Here is an 8153-nt window from a genome sequence, read left to right as displayed (position 1 = left end):
GAGGGGGCTACTGAAAACCGGCGCCTCTCCACTAATATGGAGAGGCAAATGCTGAGGAGTCCCCCAATCACAAATACTCCCAAATGTAAAAAAATGTAATTTTTATTTTTATTTTTTTTTTATTTTTTTTGTTGTTATTCTCAAAATGTATTAATTGTAAGTTGTATTTGTGATTAAAAGTATTTTCTTTCTTTCTTTCTTTCATATTTTTATGACCTTTTTGACTACCGCGTACAAATAGCTAGTATCTCAATAAACCCTAAACGGAGACTGAAATAGCCCCACTTAATTAGACCCATTTGCGAACTCAAAACCCACAGGCACAAACTAAGCACCAGAGCAAGTGGTGGCACTAAAAAGCGAGGTTACATATCCGGCCCGGGGTGAGCTCAAAGGCCTGCTTCAACTTGGGACAAACACTAGTAAAACCTCGTGTTACGTAACTTGTCTGTCGAGCTGTGTACCCTGTGATAAACTTCATTTAATATATTAATACTAATTGTTGTCTCCATTGCTTTGTTGATATGTACAGTTATCATGGAGTTATTTTGTGTTAACCAATCGCTGCTAATAAGAATTAATATAAATTTTAGGTTAATTTTGTGTTTTCTTTTTAAGATTTGTTAATAATAACATGGAAATTAAGGTTATACGCATATAATTTAATCTAACCTTAATGGTCAATGGATAAACGACAGTACCATACAGAACATACAGTTCATATAAAAGCCCGTAGTGCGTAGAATTATCAAAATAACATTTAACGATAACAAACATTCGCCAATCGAAACCCAAACATATTTTTTCGGACCGCACCTGCCATTGTTCGAAACAAAAGCTCGTAAACAATGATTTATTACGTACTTTATATCGGCACAATTCCAAATAATAAGTTAGTTTTGTTTTCTTTGGATGAGTCCCCTTTTTGGTGGCAATAGAGTGTGTTGATGTGAAATTTGCATGGTTTGTTTGGTTTCACTCAGTCAATAATGAAATAAATATAGTATGTTGAACCAATTTAGAATTTAAAGTGTACGGTTTGTTAGGTGGGTAAATGGTTAAACATTCATTACTAGCTTTTTGGTGCTCACTTTATTAGTACCAAGTCTTATTTGAATCGGTTCAATAATTTGTTAAGAAGTGGGAGACAGTTATAAAAAGACGCGTATAAAATGTTATTAGGGATCTACTTATGAATAGAATGGTTTATGGTTTAAGCTTCCTTCTGGGCTGAGTCTCAGACAATACTATTCGGACATTCTTTTTAAATTAAAATAAAGATCAATAACGCAAAAATTATAAATCAGATTTCCTAACATTAGCCGCAGATTTGCTCGAACGCACTGCACATTATTCCTAACCAACACCCCTCAAGTATATTTTTCTAATCATAAATCTTAAGCCATACTAACAAGTCCCAAGCCCATTGCACCGTACCGCGAAAATGTATGAAACAGATACGACGCTTATCAACTGCTCACAATGAATCATCATCATGAAAACAATACTCGCCAAAAGAAAACTATGACAAATAAACTTCAAATAGTCCATCTTATACCAGTGTCCGTGCGAACATTAATAATGATCTCGGCCAGCTCCGACTTTGTCTCCTTAGGAAAGCAATAAAAGTTAGTGGAAAGAAAGCGATTTTTTCCCCAAGTTCCCGAACTGTCTCCCCGTAATTACTTTAGCGATGACGGTGACTTTAGATTTACATAACTTTGCAGTTCAGGTGATTTGAATCGATTGAGAGAGATTGAGCTTGGATATAGACTAGCTGTATGTATATAAATCCATAAGATACCATGTGTTTTGGATTTATATAGCGACACGTGTAGATGAGTGTACAAATAAGCATTGGTCATTACCAAAAGCCGATTTTGATAATGGCGGTCAAATAATTTTTTTAGTTCAATTGCTGAGGCGTTAATATACAATACCGTGACTTTTTCTGTTTTTTTTTTAATTTATCATTTATAAACATTTAAATTTTTATAAAGCAATGTAATAAAACATAATTTTATGAAATTTTTGTATTTTGTTGAATTGAATTCTAGAATACAGCATGCCATATGTAATTTCAAGTTCTATCACGATGCGTCGAAATGATCTTTCATCAGACTGTTTGGTGAACATACATAAGCATAGTTTAAAGCCCTGGAAATTTTCCATACTCTCAATCTATATGGATACAATCTCGGGGGAAAAAAATTAAAAGGAATCTTTTAATTTGTTTTCCATTTTACTTTTAAATACATCTTTCTAAGGACTGCTCGACTTTGAATTATTTGAAATAATGACGCACTGAACACTATTTATTTGGTTTTAGTTTAAATTCACATGCTTGTGCGTGGACGAGCAAATTTTTTTACACGCGTAAAGAACCAGTTGAGTAAATACCTCAGACAGTTTCCGATAATACGCAGCAAGGCGGTATCTCCGCTGTTCGGCAATAAAAGCCTTCCTTCATGTTTCCATTTGTATACCAAAATGTTAATTCATTTTTAAGAGAAAATACAATCACCTATCATAATTATATCAAATCTGATAGACGTGAAATATTCACTGTAACAGAATTTAAACGAAACACAGATCAAGCAGCAAACCAATTGAACCGAAAGGGAAATCTAATTACATTAAATCAACAATGGTTCAAATTGGTATACCGTCTCATAAATCACATTTCTTACCGAAATCACCAACAAATCACGAGGTTTATTTGAACGTACTATTTATTGTCAAACTTGAGACACTCAGATTAATTTCTACTCCAGATGCCTCCTGAACTTGACCTATTTAGCGGGGGAGCTGAATTCTGTAGCTGTCTCTTTCGCACGTACGAGAATCGCGAGTGTGCAAAAGAGAGATGCACGTGAAATTCAATTTTGGCAAAGATTCATAAAAATTCATGACATACCGGCATACGCAATACACATATTAAAATTTTAAATACTGAATCTTTTTTATATACCTATAGAAGTTATGGAATAATAAACAGCTACGTACAAACATAAAAACTAATTTTGGGCCAAACCACTCTTTTTGGGCTAATCATCAGCTCAATACATAAACGAGGCACTTCCAACAAGAAAAGATACTAATTCTCTTATATCATAATTAGCAAAAACCACACTTGATCGGAGTAGGCGTAAGTGACGTCACACAAACGTAGTGAAAACTTTTTAGTCGCCATAGCTTCGGCACTTTTACGTCCGTTTTGTAGGCACCGCTATTTTAAGAATCCCAACGCTTTATTCATTACAAATTTCATAAACAAAACATTATACAATAACAATATTTGTACTCAGGGACGACTCGCACGTGTAGTACAAATAACCTTCAAACAATCAAGAATAAAGTAGTACTTCGTGAAGGAATTGCTTTATTTTCTATTTATTATTGCTCATTAAGGTGACTAATTACGTTATAAACGGGGCTTCGCGTGTTGATCACTGTAAACAAGTAATGCATAAGAACAAACAATAAAGCATAATGCATAAGAAACGAAACGTTTTCCGTATGACCGTGCCGCTTTTTTTTGCTCTTCTTGGTGCCCCCAGATTTACAAATATCCTACTGATATTACAAACGCGATAGTTTTTAAATATGAAAAAATGGATGTTTACTACTCTTACACGTAAAACTACTGAATGGATTTTAATGAAACTTTACAATATAACTTATACATAAGTATAAATATATAGCTATATAAATATCTTATATTATCTGTGATTCCGTCCGCGGGATAAACCGCGCGTCATGTGTGATTAGTAAGTGAAAACGTTTAATAGAACTAAATTGAAAAATGTTGTCAAAAATGTATTACTTGTTAAATGTGTTAAATGTTGTAATATAGATATGATTTTAAGAAGCAACTACAGGGTTTCTTACTAGCTGTTTTCTGTAGATACTACTTGCTGAGCTGGTGATCAATTATTGTTCATCTGTATTACGGATTACGGATTCCAAGTTCAAAGTAAACTTTAAAAATATGTGTAAGGCAAACTGTTTATATAAACTAAATTGTAATTATTATAAATTATAAACTTTAAAAATATATGTATGTATGAATAAGTAAAATTCAAAGTTAATAAATGAGTTTGAGAGTATATATTAAGCTCGATACCAATACATACGTGAAAATTCCGAAATAGCTTACTTAAATGTGTATCATTATTTGTGTGAATTATGAATTAAATATAATTGAATGTTCTAGATATTTGAAGATTGTTTTGTGTGGAAAATTCTTGTTTATTAGTAATATTTTTTTGGTCCCTACTAGTATTAAAATGCGACAAAACTATGACCATATATGTCAGTTCTGTCTATCTGTCTGTTAGCCTGTCAGTCTCCTTTTCTATTTTAAGCCGCTGAAGTGATTTGGATTAAGTTCGATACAGATATAGTTTGACCTGAAAATGATCATAGGATAGTTTTTGTCGATTCCGCGAATCATTAAAAAATCCCGAAACTGGACATTTTTTCCTATAGGTAAGCGGGTGAAATCTGATAAATAACAAAAAATGTAGCTTTACAGATTTGTTTAAGAAAAAGAAATGGTTGCATAAACATTAAGACGCATAACCTGTTGTTGTAAGTTTTTTTTTCTAAATTAAGTCAAGTTAAGTTTTAAATCAGAACTTTCCGACAACAATGTCCTAATTATAGTCGCATATAAATGCGCAAACGCATATACAGAAAAGCAGCTGCAAGCTTTAAAAAAAAAAATAAAAAAAAAAATTATTATTTTTATATGTCTCCGCAGCAGAAATACACAATCTCTGAAAATTTCAACTGTCAAACACAACGGACAGATGGACACACAAACGAAAAACACAAATCCTAGTAATAGAGACCTTGTACGGTTTCGAGAATGGAACCCCAATAGCGGGTTAGCTAAGTGGAACGGAACCGAAATTAATTGACTACCTAATAAAACCTATATACTAAACGTTTTAGGAGTAATATAGCAGATATTACTCCTAAAACACTTAGAATATATAGGTATAGCGAAGGACTTGCCCAATAAGTGCTAAATATACCAATTACCAACCCGCATGTGACCAACGTGGTGGATTACGACCTAAACCCATAATTATAGGACACCTGTGAGCATGCAGTACTGACAAACGTATTTCTAGGTTTAGAATTCTTACAGATTATGCAACAAACTGCTTTCTCTCAAAAGTATTATGTATTTTATATTCGTTGAATACACAAATTAAAACAAATTAACATTTTCAAAGAAAATTCCTTTTTTTTTGGACATGCAAAGGTCAGACATCTAGGAACCCTTTTTTAATTACATCACATAAGATATTACATTGTCTTGCGGCGAAATATCCTGTTCTTTTATCCAAAGGGAATTATTTTAAATATATTTAAAGTTAATGCTCCTTAACTTTTCAAAGTGTTACGATGTAATATTATGAGTATGCCTCTTATACTTAGTTTCGAAGGGTAAATGGTTCGACGAGACCATTAGGATCGGACTGAACGGACAAAAGCCGGCGATAAGCAATAGCTTCAATAGAAAGCTATATAATAATATTTCATTTAACAAATAACAAGAAATTATAAATACAAGTATAAACAGTTAAAGTTTATGAACACCGTTTAGATTAATTTATTTTTTAATTTAGAAATAGAATTTATTTCGCTAGTATAATACGCCACGAATATAATATAATAATATCCGTACAAAGTTATAGGCAAATAATATTTACAGAACAAAATATTAAATTTGTAAATTTTCAAAATCTTTTGTCTAAATATTTATACAAAGTCGGATATTTTTCATAAGCTCTCTAAAGTTTCTCTCTAATTATGTTAGTACAGGATATATTTAACCGCACATTCATGCACCGTAAAACAACAAATCTACATTTATGTGTATTACCAATAAATAAGCCGAAAATTTAGTTTTTCTGTCTTCCAAAATTACCTAAACATATAAAACCGGACTTAAAATAACGATCGACATGAAAATGATGACCGACAATGACACCGAAGTTATGCGTAAAGTACGTACCGTGTCGCGCGTCGCGGCTCGCGTAGGTGAAGCGTGCGCGGCGGGCGCCGGGCCCGGCCGCTGTGGCTGGCAACTCGCGCGGACACGACCGCTGCCGAACGCGTAGGCGGTCGTCTGAGACCGCGCCCCGCCGCGCGCCTCCCGGCCGCCCTACACACCGACAGATGTGCTACAACTCGCCGGCTATGCGTAGACACCGTAGTCGCTTAATTAATTGTAAGACTTCTTGCGAATGCATGCTCTTTGTCAACTGAAAGGATTCGAGCTGTTCATGTTTTTACGTACGTTAGTAATAAGTATAAGAGATTACATGCCTAAATATGATTCATATACCTTGATTGAAAATTATTTTTTTCTATTTTTTAAATAAATTTTAAGAAAATCTTGAACCTAGATGTAGTGTATGAGCTTTATAAATCTACGTAAAAATAGTTTGAATATACTTAACACGTTATGTTTTTGAAATACAATCAGAGGAAGAAAGAGCCACCTAGTCCTTAGTCGTCCAATCCTCTACTCAATTTTGGCTCTTTGCTCTTTGCCACATGTATAAATAAAAAATTTAAACACGGAATTTCAACAGCATTTATAACTATTTATAATTTTTTAGTTTGCGCTCTTTTTTGTTAATTATCTTTCTTAATATTCATAAATTGCCAGTGCTCTAGTGATATGGAAATAAAAAACATTTATGTGAGTAGTCATTATTATATTTTTAATAAATTCTCATTTTTTATTGAATTTCTGTACATTAAGAATATTATACTTTAAAGGAACCGAATGAACACAATCAACTCCTTAACTTATATTTTAAAGATTTAGAATATCGGAGAAACATAATAATACACAGATTTATCGTATAATAACAAGTAATAAATATGTTTTGTTACAATTTAAAATAAAAAATAAAACCGTAATTAATTCAAATTTTAGAAATGACATTTATATAAACAACCTAGAAACAATACTACATTAAAAAATATGTTTACGCGTACAAAGAATCACTAATAACATTTCAATGAGAAATAACTAGTAATGATATCTACTACGTACTTATCATTGAAAGAAACTTAACCCTGAGCTAAAAACATTATTTCTAAGCTCCAGTGAGAAATAAACGTATGTTTTATAAGCTTCTTACAAGGCTTTGTTTTAAAACGTCTTGACTTTACTACATTGAAATGAGTGAATTTCATAAAGTAATTGAATATTTAACAATTAACCTACTTTTCCTTGTGTCTATTAGCTTAAAAAAAACATAAACCCTATCGTCTGTCGCACCAAAATTCCGTTGTCTTTTGAATAATTTACTAATTTCTAGTCTACACTATAAGCTAAGGTTCTAATCGCAAAAAATAGTAAATATTAAATCGCTTTATTTATTTTGAAAGACCTCGATTTTTCGTATAACGAAAATAAAAATATCATGTGTATTGAAACTACACATTGATTAATTAATACAATTTCTCTGACCTACCAAGTACAAATTGAGAACCAATCTTTCAAAGATCAACTATTTAGTTTGAAATATAAACAAACGTGTAGTGTTTTCGTTATTGTTGATTATACAGTAGCGTCAAAACAGTTTTACTACTACGGTCGTAGCGCGTAGCTCGTAGCGTGTCTACGCCGCCCACGCGATGTGGCCTCGTAGCACAGCTGTTCGTAAACTGGCTTTATTTTTATAAGCGCATCTATTGCTATAACGAAATCATACTTTCACTTTTTTATGAACGTGAGCCATTGATTTCTCTAACATAATGCACATTCGTATTACCGTATTTTTCTTAATACAATGTCATATTATTGTACACAAATTAAAATTCAAAAACATTTGAATGTACAGTGACTTACTTACTAATAATTTTTTAACAAAAAGAAGCACAAAAAAGGAGACAAAAAAGAGCATAATATTTTTAATCAATCAAAACAGTCGGGACCTAACGTTCACATAATTTTAAAGCTGAATGCTCCGAGCTTTTAAGATGATTAAACTAAGAAACGCAATAGCCTTTACAGTACACAGCTCTCAACATAGCACAGTTAAAATTTACAAAGAAACCATAAATGATTTGTGAAATAAAACGCTGAGAAAACATTATTTCCAAGTAGTTCGATATTT

At 32.4% G+C, this 8153-nt stretch overlaps 1 long non-coding RNA gene across 1 annotated transcript in view; it reads right to left on the bottom strand.

Moving 5' to 3' along the window:
* LOC119838842 overlaps window positions 1-6148 on the bottom strand; it is a 33540-nt gene extending 27392 nt beyond the window's left edge. Inside the window, exon 1 of the long non-coding RNA XR_005288222.1 lies at window positions 6032-6148. This is a non-coding gene — a long non-coding RNA (uncharacterized LOC119838842). The remainder of the gene's footprint in view (window positions 1-6031) is intronic.
* Between the last annotated feature and the right edge of the window lie 2005 nt (window positions 6149-8153).

The sequence above is a fragment of the Zerene cesonia genome, unplaced genomic scaffold (assembly GCF_012273895.1).
Source record: "Zerene cesonia ecotype Mississippi unplaced genomic scaffold, Zerene_cesonia_1.1 Zces_u005, whole genome shotgun sequence".
Taxonomy (NCBI): Eukaryota; Metazoa; Arthropoda; class Insecta; order Lepidoptera; family Pieridae; genus Zerene; species Zerene cesonia.
Note: the sequence above shows the minus strand (reverse complement) of the source record. Positions and strands in the feature narration are given on the sequence as shown.